A 20,879-nucleotide genomic window follows, 5' to 3' on the forward strand; every position below is an offset into this window, starting at 1 on the left:
AAAATGGCAGTCGCACTCCGACCGCGGCTGCTAAAATTAGTGTACACCGCATCATTACTGCAAACAGAACATTTTAAAATTTGTCGAAGCTGCAGCCAAACCAACCTACTACACAGATGCTTTGGGGTTTGTATGATATACTCAAATTGAAAAAATAAAGAAATCCATAGCTTAGCATCACGTTTGTTGTGGAAACAAGTTTGTACGTGTGGTAAAGTATAAGAACTATGATAGCAACTGTAAATAAGAAGCCCCTTTTCAGAATTTTTTTTCATACAGTTCTTCGCGCGGACAGTAGAAGTTCTTGCACGTAGAAGATAAAGCGTCATGTTTCAGGCAAGCCCCTTTTTTCTGCGCGATATAACAATCAATGAATGAATGAATGAAGCCTTTATTGAAAGGAAGGGATGGCTTTTGGCCGCTGTTTGGGTTCTTGGGGAGTTAGGAGGGATGGGAGTGTAACTTCTTCGTCTTAACGGTTCTTCAAGCTGTTGCTTGTTGCTTGCCATGCGGCCGATCTTCGCGCTCTAAGTCGACCTCTCTCACACTACTCGAAGCAGGCCGCTCTCACTCCCGTATGTAGCAATGAAGTGTTGTATTTCGGTGCTTGATATAACCTGACCTGCTAATGTGGACATGTCGTCGTGTGGAATATGCGTAATTTTGTTTCTTCCTTGTGAAAACGATGGACATTGCCATATAAGATGTTCTAGGTCTGCTTGCTGTACACTGTTCCTGACAGTGCGTGCATATGTTGTGTTTGAGTGTTTCGTGTCTTCGGAGAAACCACTTGTCAAGTATGTGCGGTGTGTAAGCAGCGTTTGTTATTACTTTGTTGAGAAATACTTCTTGTGGTCGAGTGAGCCCTTTCGTGTCCTCAAACACCGGCGCTGGTGTCGCTTCATGTAATCTAAGCTTGCTGTCGTGTTTTATTTTGGTGCGTACATAGTGCATCATCGATCTGCCAGAGGAGCCTTTAGTGAGCATTGTTTGGTAAGGATTTAAGTCTATCGGTTTAGGCATGGAGATGGGGTGTGGGGCATTGTACGTTTCAGCAAGCCCACCCGCTTGCGCGGCTGCGTTTCCCCCGTCCGTGCCAGTATGTCCCGGTGTCCATATAATTTGAATTTCTATTCCAACTTCCCGCATTCCCTTCAGCCTCTTTCTGATGTCCTTGGCCACTGCGTCGTCTGTAGTTGGTGCCGTCAGCTCTGCAATCGCTGCATATGATTTGGTTAAAATTCGATAACCATTGAAGTTATCTTTTCTGGCTGCAGCGGTCGTAATAGTATTTATGGCTCCCCATATGGCAAGCAACTCGGAGTGTAAAATTGTTCCTCCAGGTAGGTGGCACGTGTGCTGTCCGTTGTGCTGAGGCGCTGGCACACACACCCATGCCACACTCACCCTTTCATTTCTAATTGCAGCGTCAGTGTAGATGTCTATTGTATTGAGTGGTCTTGTGAGGGCAGTTCTCTGTGCTAAAAGTTGCCTAGCTACCCCATTCCGCCTACTAATAGGTCGTTGTGGCCTTAGTGCGATTACCGGCGCCTCCCACGGGGGTGAAGTGTCTGTCCCCAGGGGCCTCGGAGCAATGTTGATTCGGTTGTCCCATGCCATGATCTGCTGCCCTTGGGTCGTGTTTTTCAGTCGGGATCGCATTCTTATTTTTGCTTCTCTTATAATGTCTTGTATGGGTGGTATGCTGACCATTTTAAGCAGCTCTTCATTTCTCGTGTGCTTAGGAAGCCCAGTAATGGTGCGAAGAGTGGCCCTGTGTAGCTTTTCGATGTCTTTAACGTCGCGATTAGAAAACTCATAGACAGGTGCCCCGTATAGAATCCTGCCGACAGCAACCGCTCTAGACAGTGTTTGGCACGATTTTTGCCGGGCTCCACCGTATTTGTTTGAAATCCGGCGAATCATATGCAACATCGGGGTCCAGTTACGTTGCAATGTACGAATCCATTTACGAGGACTGTTGCGACTAGAAATCTGTGCCCCCAAGATTTTTGTCTGCCCATTTGCAGACGTCATGTTGTGTTGTCCAAGATGCAGTGTAATCTGCTTTTTGGTGTTTGTAGAATTCTTGCCGTCTATGCTTATGAGTTGTGTCTTTTCAGGTGAGAGCTGTAGCCCCAATGCTTCCAAGCTGTCAGTGAGGCTGAAGATTGCTGCTTGGAGCTCCGTCTGCATGACTTCTTCATTTGGGTAATCCACTGCTTCTGTCCATATGGTGACATCATCTGCGTAGATGGTGAAGCGGGCCGAAGTGTCTCGCTCGAGCGCTTCTGCTACGCGGGTCATGGCCAAGTTAAAAAGCAAAGGCCTGAGGATAGAGCCCTTGGGCACGCCCCTATCCAAGTAATAGGTTCTGGGGCTCCATCCCGAAGCTTTGCCATGAAGCCTAATAGGTCTACTTTGAAGGAAGCTGCATATCCAATTGTATGCTTTTTGGCTGGGATATCTTTTTGCTAATTCTTGTAGGATTACCTGTTGGTTTACATTGTCGAATGCTTTGCGCATATCAACCACGAGGATGTAATCTGGTGTCTGTTTGCGAGACCTGCGGTTGATTACCCTGCGGAGCAGCCAAAGGCAATCATGCATGCCCATATTCGGACGGAATCCAGCCTGGGCTGGATGCAACCCAGGCTGTACGTATTCGATATAATGCTGTATTCTTGCGGCTATCATTCGCTCAATCAATTTGCAGATAGTGGATGTGAGAGCTATTGGCCGTAGGTTCTCTGGTTTTGTGTGGTCCTTCCCTGATTTCGGTATGGGGTATATCAATGATAGCTTTAGTGCATCTGGCACCACTCCTGATTCCCATGAATCGTTTATGATAGTTAAGAGCTGATCTTGGGCTTCGTCGCTAAGATTTCTGAGCTCCTGCCATGTTACTCCGTCGTGTCCTGGAGCCGATTTCGGTTTGCCGTGGACTAATGCTGCCAATAGCTCGCCAAATGTAAATGGTTTTTCAAGTTCCATCACTGTGTTGTCAATCGTGATCGCCAGCAATGGTGGCGTGGGTATCTCAGAAGCATGCGGGAAGAACGTGTGGATCACCTTTTCCTCGAGTGCAGCTGGGCTCTCGCGCAGGAGCAGCTCTGCCAGTGGTGGTGTGCTTTTCTTTTTCCCCAGCAGGCTTCGTAGAATTCCCCACAGCTTTTTAAGGCCGGGTTTGCGTCCGAGCGTCGCACAAGTGCTGTGCCATGAATCTGTTTCGAGCTGTTGTTGGTACTCCTTGATGAGTCGATATTGGCGCTTAAGGCTGATGAGATCCCTGTGGCGCTTTCCTTTATATCTGTATTGTTGCGTAAGGATATTGACCTTTCTCCACAAGTTGTCAAGGTGCCTATCCATGTGTGTGGTAGTGTCGTCACATATTATTGTGTCTCGGGACCATGGCCGTGCTTCCGCAACCATGGCACTGAATTGCGCGAAGTCCATGAAGTTGCCGCCAGTGGCTGTCCGAAATTTTTCCCAGTCGATGGTAACCGTTTGCCTTTTTTCACTAATCCTTTTTCGGTTAAAGGGGTCGTGAAACGAAAGTTGCAGCCCAGTTGCAACTTTCCTTGCTTCAGTAAACATTAGGTATGCCTATTCCAAAATATCTCGTCGAAATATTGCTTCTGCATTTAATAATACCATTCTGAAATCAAAGCATTTTTGCGTTCCTGAAGCGACCATGCGACCCTGTAGGCCGGAATTAGAAGTACTCGCCTACGTCATGTTTAGCCTTTTGGAAACGCAGATATAATCATTATTTCCCATACAATAGTAGGTTGCTGTTAAAGTTAGCAAATAAAAATACATTATATCAATTATTCGCTCACGCAAACGCATTTCTTCAACAATACTGTCACGTGACGCGCGGTCGGCGGCGGCGGCGGAGCAGGACGGGTGGTAAAGCTCACTTTACGGGTGGTGTCTGCTTCTCGCTGCGCTCTGGAACAGAGCGAGAGGTGACGCTCAAGTTCAGATTTTCGGTAACGACGGCTATACCTCGCTCCGCCGGGTACTCCAAATGACAATGGTTCCAATCTAATTTGTTGTTGTTATTTTCTTTTTCTTTTTGTGAACATTCGTGATGGAGCACAACGTCTTGAGCAGTCTCATACCACCGGTACAACTTGGTTGTGCGGCCGCTGCTGTAATTTTTTTAATTATTATTATTCTCGGCGTCATTAAAGATACGATCTAAATACGGTTCCAGGTCAAAGAAATCGACAAGTGTGTTCAATCCGAGTGGTGGGTGGAGTGTTTCAGGAGCGGGCGCCGCGGCGCGTACTCATTAGTTGCTCGCCTCCGCGCTGCATCACTGAGAATAGCGTGTCGAGCTTCGCTTCCTTTATTTCGGCCGGATGACCTGAACTATGGCACTACACGGAAAGCCGGAAACCGAAAAAAAAAAAGGCTGCTACAATGTACTTGGGTGGCCCTTTCACCCTACGCGTTGTCGCAGCTTTGCTCCCCCACCTTCCCGACGCCTCTCTCGTAACCTTTCTCAAAAAAAAAAAAAAAAAAAGAGGAAGCATACTTCCTACAACGTCTACAGTGCTCAGACTTCGCCTATTTTTCCTGTCACCGTTAGGTTCTGGGTTTAGGCGTGTTGTGCGTGTTTGAGTGCTCGCTATGCCAACCTTGTACGTCGCGATCGATTGCAGCACGGCTTCTCCGAGTGGAAGTAACGTTCGCTTTCACAAGTTTTGGCACACCGATTGGGTTCATGTGTTCGTACTACTTTCTACTGGAAGTCCTAAATGAACCTCGGCGTCATTCGAAGCCTCGGCATGGACCGGAAACGAAGAAAGCTCACCTCAAACGATGCGTCGTACCGACGCAAAACCGCTGGCCCAGTGCTTTGGCAAAAAAAAGTGTAGGTGGTCGCGTGATAAAGGCAGTAAACCTAGTTGCGATTTGTAGCCTTACAGATATGCTTATTTGAGAACTACTCGACTCGCAGAAGCCACCAGTTCTATTTGATTGTTTCCTGCCAGATTGCCCTCATAGCAGTAATATGCGCATTTTGGATTTTTTTTATTTTGAGCGATACCGTGAGGCCAGCACAACAGGTGCCCCTACCAGCATATCGTACCACCCAGAACAGGCCCCTTGGTTCCACTTCGATCACGTTCTTTCCACAGCACTCATCTAGTCCCATAGAACCTGATGAAGACTCCAAAGAGGAGGATCATGTTGAGCAGAGCTCAGAATCCTTCACATCATTTAAAAGACATTTCTAGGGTAAAAATTGTTCACCTCAAAAGCTCATACGCCCCATGTCCTTGCATTACGATGGTGTGATTACCAGATCAACCATCCAGGAGAAATGCATTCACGCAAGTGTTATTGATTGGAAAGGCAGATAGATTGGCTTAAAAGTTTAATATCTGACCTGCTACAGAAAGAGAAGAACAAAGAGGGTCATGACTTGATTAAAATATATACAGGAATAGTAACTTGCACTACAGTCACGAGTCAAGTCCTGTGTCATGCAAGAAGCAGCAGAAAGCCTGCACTGCCTGTAGAGCTTTCCATTTCTGGCCAACCGGCCAATAAGTCCTCTGAGAGAGGCCTGTTGCCAAAACACTTCAAAGAAGTAACTCGAGTTATTGTTTTGCATGCATATACTGAGACACACCACTAGTACACGCTCCAGAGTCTCCGTAATGTCACATGTGGAACATTCTGGGCAGTCCGCCTGTCCAATTAAGTATAAGTATTTGTGTGTGAAACCACATTTAGATGGTCTATGGAGAAAGCATGCATAATGGCATATAATTGGCAAGTGGGTATGGATCCACTAAAGCACTACCTTGTGGCCTTGAGGACAAGTAGATATAAGGAACTCAGTGATGTGTAGTGCCAAAGGCTGGTAAGGGTGTGGTGTTGAAAACTTCCAAAAATTTGTAATGCAGGCTTTGAAACTGTGAACTCACACCACTTCTAAAGTGGTTTCCCACAGATGTGGAAAGCCTCTTACCAAGGGGCCACAAGCTCAGCAGCGGTTTGTGGAGAATTATGCCCTTAAAAAAAAGATGAGTCATGTTCTGAGCGGCATCACCACAATTGTAGGCGACGCTTGCGGTGATACAGATCTGTGTATACATGGATAGAGTTGTAATATTCTCACCAGATGTATGTCAGATTAAGTTGCTTGAATCTACTAATTGATATCTTGGATTTCTCCAGTATCCCGAGAACATGCAAACGCACCAAAGGTTGAGTCATTACACAGAGAGGTTGGGTGGGGTGGTATGGGAAGTCGTAGCGTGATAGCATTTGTAATTAATGGCAGCGGAGTGTACGTGAAAAACTGCTGTTCAGCTGCTCATCATCAGTGGGTGGCAATGGTGTTGTGCAAGTAGTCGTAAATACACACAAAGTGGTTCGTGTGACAATTATGTAGATATTGGGCAGGCACATGACATTCTGAAGTAACAGCACAAAACGTGGATGGGAGCACAAGACGAGAAGACGACACAATGTCTCATCGTCTTCTCGTCTTGTGCTCCCGTCCACATTTTGCGCTGTTACCTCAGGATGGAAAACCAACAAGCCCAACCTGCTATTCTGGCTAACATGCCATTGTTTGAGGTGCATTGCGGCAGCCAAGGTTTATCCCAAGCACCTGCACTTCTATGTACATGTTAAAGAGTACTGGGAGTGGTGCTCATATGGGTGTGTACCATTTTCCTGGCTCGGGCAATCAGATTGCAGGCGGGCTAGCACACACAGCCCAAAGCACATGTAGTAGAAGTTTGGACTGTCGAACCGCGAAGTCTTCAGTTCAATTCCTTCCCTTATATTTTTCAATTTGTATGAGTATCATACAGTCTGTGCTTGTATGGTTAAATTGCGAGGGTGTACATATCACCTGCGCTCCTGACCAACCTCACTCTGCATAAGTATTCACCAAGCAGTTTTCGTTCCATCAAAAGGCTTTCACAATATTCAGCGACACAAGCAGCTACTCAGACAGCATCAGTGTAGCATTCTTGGAGCTTCGCAAATCTGTGGATACATTGTTTACTAGCAAAACATGCACGGTATGTAGATATGTGTACTAGGACGCATAAGATGCCGTGACAATGTGGACTGCCCTTACGTCTACAGCTGCCCTTTAATCCTGTTACATTCTAGCCTGCAGTGAATTCAGCAGCAAGGTTTCACAATTAAATCATCCCAACTTTATATTTCTAGACTTGACCCCAGCACCGACAAAGTTCATTGTATTACCAGCATTTTGGTGGCATATTCAACCAGCAGGCCAATTAACTCAACGTCATGCAGGTTCTAGTGCAGATGTTTTCATGCAAACTATGGGTATCATCAACGAAGGAGGCTTTATTATACATACCTTTTCAGCACGCCGTTTTATGACTGGTTAAAGTCTGGTACATTTCAAAGTATAAGGCACATATTATTGTATGCATGTCTACAGATTGCAGATTATGCTGGCTTGCTTCTGAATGAGACTGCAAAATGCTGAAAATAGTGGCCACCTTTCAAAGCAGCTTTTGCAGAAAACGGTTTGATTTTTCTATTCCCCATGAGCCACTATTTTTCGAGGCCGTGTAAAGGTGAACGCGGCAACTAGAAAATCTAGGTTTGTCAGCGCCACAAGGACCACCACTTTGTAGTACATTTGGGCATTATCTAATGTTACCAAATGAGTGTTAGAGACATGTTGCTTTCAAAATAATTTATTGGTATAGCCGCAGGTTCATCAGTGCATACAAAATTTTTAGGCTAGAAGGAAGTTGACCTAGAGCAAGACATCTTTTATTCACGCTTCATTGCTGTCTTCCTCTCTCCTAAATATACAAATGTGTATATACAGCTTCACAATCATGATGTGTTGAGGTCAGTGCTAAATAAAAAAAAATGCATCCGACAAAGGTATAGTTAGAGATTGAGTACACAAAATTCATTCTAAGTGAGCCTATATATGTCTTGTAGATTCCAAGGGAAGGCAAGTATAGCAGGGGGCAGCAGAAACTCAGGCAGGCAGATAAAAAGTTTGCGGGGATCAGATGGATGCAGCTGACAGAGGATCGGGTTATTTGGATAGATATGGGAGAGACATCTATACAAGCAGGTGGTATATACACAACTGCACAATTATGATGCATTTGCGGTCAGTGCTAAAAAAAATTCCACCCATCAAAGGATAGGTGGGGAGTGAGCACACAAAATTTATTCTAAGTGAGCCTATATATGTCTTGTAGATTCCAGGGGAAGGCAAGCGTAGCAGGGGGCGGCAGAAATTCGGGCAGACAGATGAGATTAGGAAGTCTGCGGGGATCATATGGATGCAGCTGATGTATCTGCGGTCAGTTCCAAAAGAAGAAAAATTCTACGCATTAAAGGTAAAGGAAGGGAGTGAGTACACAAAAATTATTCTAAGTGAGCCTATATATGTCTTTTAGATTCCAAAAGAAGGCAAGTTTAGCAGGGGGCGGCAGAAACTCGGGCAAGCAGATGAAATTAGGAAGTTTGCGAGAATCATGCACCTGGCACAGGATCGGGTTATTTGGATGGATTTGGGAGAAGCATTTGCCCAGCAGTGGGTGCAGTCAGGCTAGTGATATCAACAAGACTAACAACTGGATGAGTTGGTACTGATTCATCTTAAAACCAGCCAGAAGACGAAACACGTGAGAGGAGCACAAGATAAAGTTTGACTATCAACTGAAATGTTACTGAAGGAAAGAGGCAAAAGAAGATTCGCACAGAAATGCACGTGCACGAAAAACCCCCAAAGCAGTGAAAGCGTGGAAAGCAGAAAGGGTCTAAAAAATCAAAATCTAAAAAAAGCAAATTCCTTATGGTCAAGAACCACTCGTTACAAAAGGGAAGCCACAGATCCAAGTCCAAAGGCACACTATACTGCAAAGGCTAAGGACGTGTGTGTGGCTAAGAAATCGGTCAACAGTCTTTTGGGGCCTTTTTTACATGTGCATCTCTGTGCAAGTCTTCTTTTGCCTCTATCCTTTAATAAAATTCCAGTTATTAGTCCAGCTGTCCTGCAATTCTCTCTTCTCATATTTTCCGGCTTGTTTCAGAATGAATAAGGTGATGACTCTACAAACCTTGCACAAACTGGAAACCAGTGTAACTGTCAGATGGAAACCTTTCCCTTATTTGGCTTGCATTACAAATAGGGATGACTTTACTGTGATGTCTGCCGAGGCATCCCCAAAGCCAGTGCGCAAGCTGGCTGTAGCAGATGTAGTGGTGCCTCCTGTTGACAAGAGAAAAAGCAATATTCACTTTTCAGCATAGCAAAATGAAAATATGATTTAGGTCTTTTACAAATTTGAAAGTTATTCATGCATCTGTACAATTAATTCCCATCTAACAGAAGCTGTACAGTGTAACTTTCACTGTCAATTTATTCTGCCTGGAAGTATGGCAAACTTTGAATTCTGCTGCAGGTGATTGAGAGAGAATGAGACCCATCCAATATTAGAACTCCAGTGCAATCACAATTTGCTACTGCAGCAAAATAATGCCTGAAGGCAATGCAGCTTTTGACTGAAAAAACCTGGTAGTCGTCTTACACCCTCTATACTAGTGTTGTGGCCGATGTCAATGTCCACGCTGATATCATCCGCATAGCACGAAGATGTTAAGTATGCGACTTATGCATTAAGCAGCTCTGTGCATGGAGTCATTCTATTCGAAGGAGCCATAAACTACAAGTGCACTTCTGTCAACAGCTCTCCGTTGTTTTCCCACAACACGGCACGTGCCAAACTTTCTGCAAGTGCCGCAAAACTACTCTATAACTTCATTTTCTAACTGTAAAATTTCCAACACTTACTCAAACTGTGGAAGTTTCGGTGTACTGGCCTTTGGGAGAACGTCTTTCTTTCTTTTTTTTTTTGGGTTGTTACATTTCAGCACATGTAAAATGTCAGTCTCAAAGCATTTTGGAGAGGTTTACTGTGTGCAGGTGTTGATGATGGTATCAGTGAAGTCAATTTTTTTAATTATATTTGCACACTATACAACACTCACCTAATGCAAGTGGGTAAAAAAAAAACTAGCAAATAAAACTTTGAGTGCTGGTATGGTGATTGTTCTGGCAGCAAGTGGGGACAGGCTATAACAAGAGTTGTCGGGCTAGTTAGTGATCGTCTGCAGAAGCCAGTCCTGCTCTGTGTGTTTTTCTTTTCTGTGTCGTTTTTTAGTGCATTTTCCCACGGCTTCCGCAGGAGACAGGCTACTTCACTGCATGCAATTTCACTTAGCACAGAGTCCTACGAAATGAGATTGCTTTTCTACTTATTTACTGCATTTCTTGTGGCATTCCTTATGTATTTATGTTTTGAAGTGCTGCACTTGCTGAAGGTCATAACTGGCTAATAAAACAAGCAAATTTGTCCGGACAGCGTCCGCCCCCCCCCCCCCTCGTTACTTCACATCAATGTGCATGCCCTTTCCATTTAGCAAGTTCACACTATCAGATGATGCGTGTTTTCTTATTTACTCGTGCATAGAATTAAGCAAACCAGTAATTTGCATGGTGAAACGTCATGCTCATGCGCTTCTACGAAAACAAGAAAAATATGAAAACCAGCGATGTGTTCGCGCTAACATGGCGCAATATCGACACTGTAGACAGTGTCAATGATCGCAAGTAAGTAACGTTAAAAGGGAAGCTTTATTTTATTAACACTGCCTTCCGCAATAGATTTCATTACAGCATTTCTTGCTCGAGAAAATGAAAAACAGGTGCCGCTTGTTCAAGTTATGTCGCCTTTCGCTCAAGGTTCTTACCTTGTGTTCTCGACTAGCAGTCCATGATCAAGAAGCATTTGGAGTAAATGCGGATGATCTGTAACACCCAGACGGCTGCTTCAACTACGTAGTCGCCGCCGGGATCTCGCCAGATGCTCTCAAGAGCAGTCGGCATCGGCACGCACCGCCCGCAGCTGCACCTGTTCGAAAGCTTCGGTTAGCGATTGCGCACTCTCGCAGCGGTCAAACGAAGGCTAGGCTGCAAGACTCGGACATACATACCAATGCGTAGTTCCGAAACGGCTGGGATCGGGAGGCTGACGGTCGGGGCTTCTGCAAGCCGGAGTTGTGCCGCGGTTACCGCGGCCTCTCGACACAAGTGTTACTGTACCGGTCGCTCGCAGGGTCCATCTTCGCCGACCTGGCACCCGAAAAGTTGCGTCGGCGTAAGGCTCAAAGCCCACGATGTAACCATGTTTTAACAGTAGCGACTATATTCTAGTTCACTATAGCAGCACAGCGAAGCTGGAACCCAGGAAGGAACCTAGGCGTCGGCCATATTAAAAAACCGTCTGAGCGTAGAGTAGGGCACAATTAGAACCTCTAAAATACACCGAGCTTGGTCAACTTTGGCTCAGCAGGCTCCGGCAACGGGAGCTTCTCATTGGCTTAGCGCTATGACGTACTCTGTTGAGTTGAGGAGGACGCGCGCTAGGAAACCGAAATTCTGTTTTTGTCGCTATTAAATCAACGCGGGCGATGAAACGAATCGAGGTATATTATATGATGCAGGACAAGGATTTCATTTAACTAAGCCGTGCAAAATTTCCGGAAAACGTTTCACGACCCCTTTAAGGGTGATCAAAATTGTAAGTGGTCGCTTCCCCATGTTGTCTGTTCGACTTCCCATTGCCTGATGAATCCTGGTGTGGCTAACGTCAGGTCTGGTGTCGTATCTCGTTGTCGGGCGTGTAGTCCTATGCGCGTTGGTGTGTCAGGGGTGTTGTATATGTATAGACCAGACATTTCTACAGTGTCGTGCAGCATGCGTCCCCTTGGGTCAGCTGTGGCGTAGCCCCAAGTCGGGTGCTTAGCATTGAAGTCTCCTCCCACCAGGATGGGGAGGCTTCCTGACAGGGCCAGGACTTTGGCGAGCCACCCGTATGAGTCGGTATTATGACTGCCAGTCAGAGGCCTATAATACACGGAGTCTGCCACCATGGGCTGCTGCCCAGGAGGACACATTTTAACAGCGATTACTTCTCTGAACTCATTACTTAGATCAGGAATTTGTAATTCGGTTGCTGTACATTCGTTTCTGACAAGGAGAGCAGCTTGACCCTGTGCATGTTGGTTTCCTCTGTTCTGGTGAAGTATGGTAGGCTGCTGAAATGTACGGTAACCCCGAATAGTGCAAGGTCCTCTTGTTTCTTGCAAAAGGATGACCAGAGGCTTCAATTTTCTGACTTGTTCCCTTAGGGTAGGTCCAGTCTGCGTGAAACTTCTGCAGTTTCATTGTAGACATATTGATCTGATTCTTATTGCGCCTCTGCGGGCTTACGTCTTTTTGGCTCATCGTTCTGGCGTTGGATGCTTTTGTGCAACTCTATAAAAATTGCTTCAATCTGAGTCTGTATCGCGTTTGTTATCGTTTGAAACTCATCCCGCAGGCTTTTTTCTAGACGCTGTGTCTCGTTGTGTCGCTCTTGCCTCATGATGCTCAGGCCTTTGTCGTCTGATGAGTCTTTGGTGTTTGAGTCAGTGATGTTTCGGTATGTTGGTGCTTTATGGGGTTTGCAGTTGTTTTACGACTGGACGACCGTCCGGGCCGGCTTTTCGAACGCACGCGTTGCATCTGCCCAGTGGGCGAGGCTGAAGCATGTTGCCGCTGTCTCTGAGATGCATGAACGTCTTGTTCCGGTGGTAGCCTTGCAAGGACTTTCTCCAGCATTTCTCTAAGCTGCTGATTTTCTTTTCGCAACTCTTCCAGTTGTTGTTGGTAAACAGGGGGCAGCGCAGTTTCTGTCGACGAGTTCTGTCGCGCCTTGTCTGCCCATGTAACTTCTCCCTTAACTGCATCAGGGTTCTGCTTATTTTCTTTAGGCTCTTTTGGTACACGACTAGGACAAGCCGAATTGATTGAAATGTGGCCCGGTTTCTGGCAGGCGACGCAGAATAACTCTTGATCGCATTCTGTGTCTTTAGAGTGCAGCCGTCCGCACTCCTTAGAAACCTCTTCTGCTGGACAATACCTAGCAATATGTCCCAGTCCGTGGCAGTTATAGCAGGCAATAATTTTCGGTCTGTACTCGTAGACCCTTGTGATTTCGTAATCAAAAACGAGCCTTTTGGGTAGCTGCTCTGTATCGAATTTTAACAGCAGCATGTTTGTCTTTCCTAGGAGACGCGCGTCAAGAATAGTTGCAGTTTCACATCTTAGGTGGTCCTTGATGTACTCAATGGTTTGACCAGGACGCACCTTGATAACGCCCCGACTTTTTTCCTCGCCTCGTGTTGGCGTTCGTTCAATCGTGACCTCGTACGTGCAGACGCGTCCGTTCACTTTCCAGGCCAGTCGCGTTAATGCGGTGAGCCTATTTGCGTGTTCCTCATCTCTAACAGTGACCTTGACGCGATTTGCTACCACATCGTAGCGGAAAGCAGCCAAATCTGCCAATTCCCAACTTTTTGCGGTCATTTCTAACGCCTCTGTAATGGCTTGTTTAGGTATATCATGCACATGTACTCGGTTGAGTGGCCTGATCGAGAGTGGAAAGAGAGGTCGACTTACCCGTTCAAGACGAAGCTGTTCAGGCTTCACTTTCCTTTGAGGTTTCCGTTTCTTGATTAAAGTCCAGTCGCCGTAGTCGCCGACGTTCTCACTTTCGTCTTCGGCGTCCATTTGGTCGCTTGCGTGCTGCTCCTTAGTCTTAGTGAGTCCCACAGAAAGACCACTCTCAGCGTCCGCGTTCGGCAGCTGATGCGTTCCGTCCTCTTCATCGCGCGTTGGGCGTCGGAACGCCTTTTCTTGGAGGCTGCTTTCAGTTTTTTTGGTGCCTACACTTTTTGATGAACCCACAGCTCCCGCACTTGCGCCACTCGGGTGTGAGCGAACCGACGCCGGCTTCGGCATGGTGCGTCCTCACAGCCCGGCCAGGGCAGCAGCTGAGCTGCGTCTGGGTGTTGTTAGGGTTAGCAGTCTGTCGCAGAAAACGTTGTTGCAGGCGGAAAAACGATGACTTCAGATCTACGAAAATCACTCCGCACTCACCGGAGGTACTCACTGGGTCATTGTCCTTTGTTTCGTACACAAAAGAACAATATTTCCGCACACAGTTCAAAAACATTGAAGAGCCGAGGTGCCACACGGTTGCAACCTGCGGCGATCGCAGCGCCTCCAACAATCAATAATTGTGGATAAGTACATTTTTGAACGAAAAGTTTTTTTTATTATTTCCGCAAAAATTCAAATTTAGCAGTAAGAATAAGTACGTCGGCAGATCTTTCCGGACGCTTTTAGTTTTCTACAAATGATAGTAAAACTGCACCTGCTGGCTATTTTATGATACTTCTACTACTCGGGATTAGCGCAGGAGAAAGATCAAACACGTGAATAAGCTAAAAGTCGTTTAGACCATTCCAAACGCTCATTCATAACGGCAAATTACAATATTAAATATTCGCTCGCAACTAAGAATCATGTTCCAGAAAGCTCAACTTAACCATGAGTTTTGAATATAGTATGTAAAAGGAATTGATCACTTCAGACACACAACACGCGCGATGAAGTTGTAACCTGAAAATCACACAAAACACGCATCATATTTTACAGGGCCACATTTTTCTTTTGCAATACAAATTAGCCACCTCTGAGCCGTAAATTTTGTCTTTGTGACTAGAGTTTATGCATACAAAATAGTGCGCTGAAAATACAGTTCAGAATTGACTAGCGTGGTGCGGTCCAAATAAATGGCTTTCCGCTCTTGCAAGCATATCGGTTATTGACATGATGATCAAGCTTGACAATATACAGCACCAAATCATGCAAAAAAAGGTATCTTACCGTAAGGCTAGCGCAGATTCGCAGACCTCAGTTGCAACAATCCAAAATTAATGTTGCCAGGCAAAGTAAATTCCAGTGATCTGATGCTTTATTACACCTTGTAAGAAAAAGTAGCTATCTTACAACGAGACAAAGCAAGAAATAATCTCAGAAAGCTCAGTTCAGTTATGAACAAACTTAAAATGCTGGTGATACTCACAGATATTCTCTTTCAGGCATGGTCATTAAAACGAATTGGAACTTTCACAACGCTTGGGTTTTCGGTTCTGCTGTCCAAAGCAGCGGGAGCTCGAGCAGCTCGAGCGGGTGGGGATTGTGTGGCCGGCCGGACGCCTCTGAATCAACCGCTTGTGCAGAGATTCGAGCCACGGTTGGAAGGGGGCAGAAGGGTCGTGTTTTCTCTCTCTCTCTTTTTTTTTTTGCTTGAGATCTGTCGAAGGAGGAGGCATAAAGCTCGAAAGGTGGCGAGAGAAATGAAAGAGGTCCCGCCCGTAGGACCGCGCGAGCCCAGAAGGCTGCCAGCCAGGAAAGTTGGCTCCCCCCCACCCCTCCCGACGTCCCATCTCCCCTTCCCCCGGACGCCAAGAGTGCCGCCGCGACATTAGGCCGGCATAACTCGCGTCCGGTATCCCCCCCCCCCCCCCCAAGAATATCCCACAGATCCTAGAAGAAGTTGGCGGGAAGGAAGGAAGAGTGCGGGGGGGGGGGGGGGGGGGGGCATCGTGAGCAAAGGATGCCTAGCCTGGAGGAAAGAAAGGGCAGTGAAGGTCGCTGTCCTTCCGCGATGACTGCTTCACGGGGAGAAAAGGCTACAAGATGTCAAGTTGAAAGCAGTTTGGAAAATTGCTTTAGTCAATGCCCTCGGGCGGAGAGGCGACAAAAGGACGAAAGAATGGAAACCATGTGTTCTTTGCGCCAAGCATGAGAGGAGGAATGCGCAGAGTTTTGCCCTCGGCTTCGCTAAAACAACGAGAAGTGCGTTCAGAGCTCTTTGGTCGCCTCGGTTGCTGGCTCGGTAACGTTTTCAATGGCGTGATAATTTCGCTACATTTTTTTGTTAATGCGAAATGCGTTTTACCTATGTGTTTCAGTAATAATCACATACGTAAAACAATCTTCAGTTTTAACGGAATCGTTCTCGGTTCGAACAAATGGACATAATATTTTTGCTAAAGATGGCACACAGGTTCATGACGGAGTGCTCTTGAAACGTCATCACGCGCAACTGAGCGATGCAGCAGCCCGTATACTTGCTGTATTCCTATTAAGGAAAAGAAAAGCGAAAACGACCATAACTACGGGTACTTCAAGGTTAAAAATTGTCATGTTATTAATTTTTAATTTTCTTTTTTAAATCAGGTCGACATTTAGAGCAAGACAAAATCCGCATAGAACTAAGCATGGGCATATAAAGCAGCAAGAGATACAAAATACTCGACGAGCTAATATCTGAAGAACTAAATTGGCAGTAGAGAAAGAATAGAAAGAAAGCAAGGGTCAACATTGAAACTATATCTACGAACTTGGGACAAGGTGTAGTCCTCAAAAAGAAGCGTGGTATAATCATCTTTCAGCCTGCGGAAGCTGCGCTTGTGAAAGCGGCAGAATATTTCAGAGGAAACCTAATTTTTAATCGTGTTAGATTCTTCGACAGTGATGTTCTCTAAAAATGCCCCAAAACTGATTAAATAACGCACTCGCATTACTTTTAATATATATGAATTGCCATTAGCTATCTGGTTGACACGATGGGATAGAAATATTTATTCTCTGGAGGGAAACGCCTTCGGTGCGGTGATTATATGGTTGGATAATAAGGCATATAATGCCTGAAGAATAGTTTCTGATCAGTGCTTAAGAACGCTGTCAAAAGCTGTAGTCAAATGCATCATTATGAGCCATGTACTGCAGCTTTCGAGCAAAAATAACTTCCACAGAGAGCATCGTTATTATGCAATTTCAATTTTGTTACCATATATGCTGGCGACACATGAGCGCGCATTCATTGCACTGTAGGTAATTGCTTTAAATTTTTATTTTTTTCGTGTGCCTTGCCACATGTAGTGCTGTTGATTTTTTTTATTACCTTCCACATGCACACATGGGTGCTGTGTGCGCAACGCTAGCTCCTCAAGCATCCGGCGCTCGTGATCTAGCGACAAGCACTCGGCGCGGAAGCGATCTGTGAAGCCTGTCATCGACTGGAAGGTCGGCTGGCAGCGTCTCCATCGCGCCGCGCTCTCAACAAATGCTACGGGAATTACCTGCGCTAGCACCAGGTCGTCTGGGGAGCCCAGTGCCGTCTGATAATCCTCGAGTTCTTGCAAGAACTCGTGGACTGACTTCACGTCTGTGTAGCCGGAAAAGGGGGGAGCCTCTACATTTATCCGCGGACATGAGACTGTCGCCGCAGCTGCGGCTTGGTTGGCGCTAGCCACCGAGCCGAGCTGACCGGCTAATACTGATAACATTGCGGTCATGTGCTGCATAAGCGCGCCTGCGTAGGGAACCTGTGAGGGCTCTGCCGCATCCCTTGCCTCACTCCCGGATGCACCGGCATCCGAAGTGGCGTTCCTATCTGCCACGTCCTTTCTAGGCGGCATTCTCACTAAACAACTAAGGCCGGCCGGGAGGCGCAGAACAGCTGCACTCGCACTTCGACCACCTAGCCCGCGTCTGGAGGCTATTCACAAAGGCTAAACACTTCATAAAACTAACATATGCACACACAAAAAAATTAAAACACAAACCTCCCGACACTAAAAACACACACATAACCCAAAAGAAAATTAAAACACTGCACAAACACTACTATACTATACTCCGCGTCATGTGCACACACGATAGCCCTAAACTCAAATTGGCGTCGCGCCTATCATACAAAGAACCGGCCCGTCGTGTTGCCGTGCGCTACCACGTCGGCAGAGCAATCGTCCACATGGGTGCTAATTCAGCCCCAGTTGGGTGCCATTTGTGGCCGATTCCTCTGCCCGAGGGATGCGCAAGACAACTACACAGCGGGCCGTGTAACAAACATCTTTAATCTCACAGGGGGTCATCCAAGGCGGTGCGGGGTCGTCGTCCGGGAGGGCAGGCAGCGAACAGCAGCAAAGAGCAAGGGCGAAGCGCAGGAACGAAGAGAGTGAGACGGCGGCGCGCGCCTTCCTTTATAGCCCCCTCGCGCGGTACCGCTTATCCCCGAATGAGCGGGGAGGGGGAAACAGGCAGAGCGCAGGGAGTATTGGGAAGTGGCGCGGCCTTTGAATGCGCGGCGCGCCACTGGCGCTGATTTGCGGCGCAGGTCCCCACAAGCTTTGACTCGAACTTAGAACAAGAGTATCCTAGATTTTTATCGAATTCTTCTAAAACAATCACAATAATTTATAAACATCATGTACTAAAATGTTATTTTAATATGTAAATTAAAATAAAGATGATAAATATAAAACTGAACGCTTGTTTTCATTCCATAGAAGCGTTGCTGGCTTCGCTCAAGTGACAGGCGTCCGACATTTGCTCTAGTAATTCCTGAATTGAGTTGCCTTTTACTTATATAAATATCCAAAGCCTTTTCAATGCTTATGAACTCGTTTTCTGCTTGCTGACAGGGTTGATGATTGTCTTAAATGAGATATATTAGCTAATTCTGGCATTATCATCGGAGAATGCGAGGTACGTTGAACTTTTTCTGTAGCCTGTACTTTTTTGTTCTTGCTAGGTGCTGTTTATTCAAGTTCTGAATTGTACTACTTCATTTTTCATTGTGATAAAATTACCAATAATGGTTTTTTGAAGACAATTTTACTAATTTACACATAAGAGCAGTCATAAGTAAATCACTTTGCAGCATGATAGTTTTGGTGGAAGTTTATATTTTTTTATAGAAGCTGCACGAATGAGCCGAGATGCGCATTTTAAGCGACAGAGTCATTTAGCCAAGAAAAAAGGTGGACTGACACAGGGCGAACCCATTTTACTATTTTGTTCGTCCTCTCGAACAGAGGAAAAAAAAAACAAAAAAAGGAGAGGGAGCCCGGGCCAGCAAAAGCTTTGCCAGGATTAAAACCAATTAAAAAGGACTAAACGGGAGCATATGCTCGAGATTAAAAAGAACGTTTATAAAAAGCGAAAGAAAGTAATAAAAAAAGAACAAAAAAACGAGGTCCATGTTGCAAGGTGGTCCACGCTGGCTTAAGAAGAATAAAAATAAAAAAACCATAAGGTAGAATCCAGACCTGCAAATGAAAAAAAAAACACAGGAAACAACCAGAAAAGAAGACAACAGCATCAAAACAACAGTCATACAAAATGACAAATAACGTACGGAGAGAGAGGCAGACGTACAAAACCCAAAACATATAAAAAAAGGGAGACTGAAGTAGTATAGCAAGCAGGACACTCCCCAACAATGAAATCAAAATTGGGTCAAGTACTGTTGCCCCAATTTTTATTGCAGTCTCCTACGGCATTGTATTCTTTGGTCTACAAATTCACAAAGAGCGAAAAAATACAAATATAAAGAGGAGAAGAAATAAACAAAAAATGAGAATGTGCCGACACCACAGACAAGAGGGAGGGGATGAGAAAGAATTTTAAAACGTAGACGAGACATTAGGAGAAAAAAGCTATTAAATCTAGTTTGATGCGAAAAGACGTCTGTCACTAAACCAGATTATATTAACCGCAAAATACACGGGTAAGAGAAACATTGGAGGACATTAAAAATACATTAAAATACATTTAAAAAACTACTGCACCATTAACCGAACTCGTGTGACAAACACCGCAGCAAGGGCAAAAAAGTATCGCATCACAGACGAATAAGGAAAAAAAAAAACCCCAACTTATTTCATAGCAGTATGCATGCTGCCCATGCAGGCCTGGCTCTGTAGGCAAGAGTGACTGCAGTCACGGGTTTTATCGAGTCCCCAGGGTCCCGTTAGCAAGTGCGTTTGCTCGGAGGGCCCCTGTCGTCTTCCAGGGACCCTCCGGGAGACTTCTACTGGCGTCCTTCCACGCTGCAGCGATACTTTGCAACCTTCAGGGCTCAGCTGGCAGCCTGGGTAGGCCTGACAGTTGCTCGAACAACCAAGGATGACATGGTTGCTGTTGCTGGCAACGCTCACCTCTTTGCTGATTCTACCGCGCACCCTCCAGCCACAGCGGACTCTTCCGACAGTAAGGCTGACCTTCCGGACGTTACTCCTTTCTTGGAAGATTCTGCCCCGGAAGTGAATGCTGATTCCTATTCGCCTTCGCCTTCGGAGTTGAATTTGACTCATCTGATTCTGCCCCGGAAGTGAATGCTGATTCCTATTCGCCTTCACCTTCGGAGTTGAATTTGACTCATCTGACTACCTTACCGGGCCTCTCCCCGCATCCTGCGGCCATTGTGCCGTCCACAGATCTTGATGGATTTCCGCTGGGTTCCGATGCTGCCATTTTGAGGGCACACGAGCAGCTGATATTTACAATCAACGCCAGCAAAAGTAAGATTGGCCCTGGAGTTCGCGCTGTCCTCGTCTCCCTGGCTTCGTCTCTGAGTGCACAGGCAATGCACTTTTTTGGTTGTGCTGTACGGGGCAGGGAGCGTATCCGTTCTTTACATGACCAAATCACTTCTCGCGACCGGGAAATAGAAGGTCTTAAGGCCCACAACGCGGAGCCTTCTTGTAGGACATCTGCTTGCGAAGTTAATCCGCTGAGGACTGGACGTAGTTTCTCGGTCCTTCGCAGCAATTTTGCGGGCCGCTCCAGATTTCGTGGCACCTCGTGAAGCAATTCGCAGATCCACGGATGGTATTCAGGACTTTATAAGGCCTCACGAGCATCATACTGTTGAACCTCACCAGATGGTCTTAACGTCTGCGACCGCTACAAATCTTGTGGGACAGGAAGTTGCAACTCTGCTCAAGGCATCAATAGACCCAGAATCCGAGGAGATTGGCGCTCTCAACCTCCGGCCAACGCGTCGTGCCTTGGTAGTAACTTCCGAGGACCCAGGAGCTCTTGAGCGTTTGAGGGCAGCCATCACCCGCATTGAGGCCACCAGCGCCTC

General features: G+C 46.1%; 1 long non-coding RNA gene across 1 annotated transcript; it reads right to left on the reverse strand.

The window, feature by feature from the left end:
* Positions 1 to 8,227: 8,227 nt before the first annotated feature.
* On the reverse strand, positions 8,228 to 11,275 carry LOC146175135 (uncharacterized). Its single transcript, XR_014701848.1, has 3 exons — positions 11,041 to 11,275; positions 10,798 to 10,958; positions 8,228 to 9,256 (listed from the first exon to the last, which is right to left on the reverse strand). It is a non-coding gene; the product is annotated as an uncharacterized LOC146175135 (long non-coding RNA).
* Between the last annotated feature and the right edge of the window lie 9,604 nt (positions 11,276 to 20,879).

This window comes from Amblyomma maculatum, chromosome 11 (genome assembly GCF_055883805.1).
Source record: "Amblyomma maculatum isolate TAMU_Amacu chromosome 11, ASM5588380v1, whole genome shotgun sequence".
Classification (NCBI taxonomy): Eukaryota; Metazoa; Arthropoda; class Arachnida; order Ixodida; family Ixodidae; genus Amblyomma; species Amblyomma maculatum.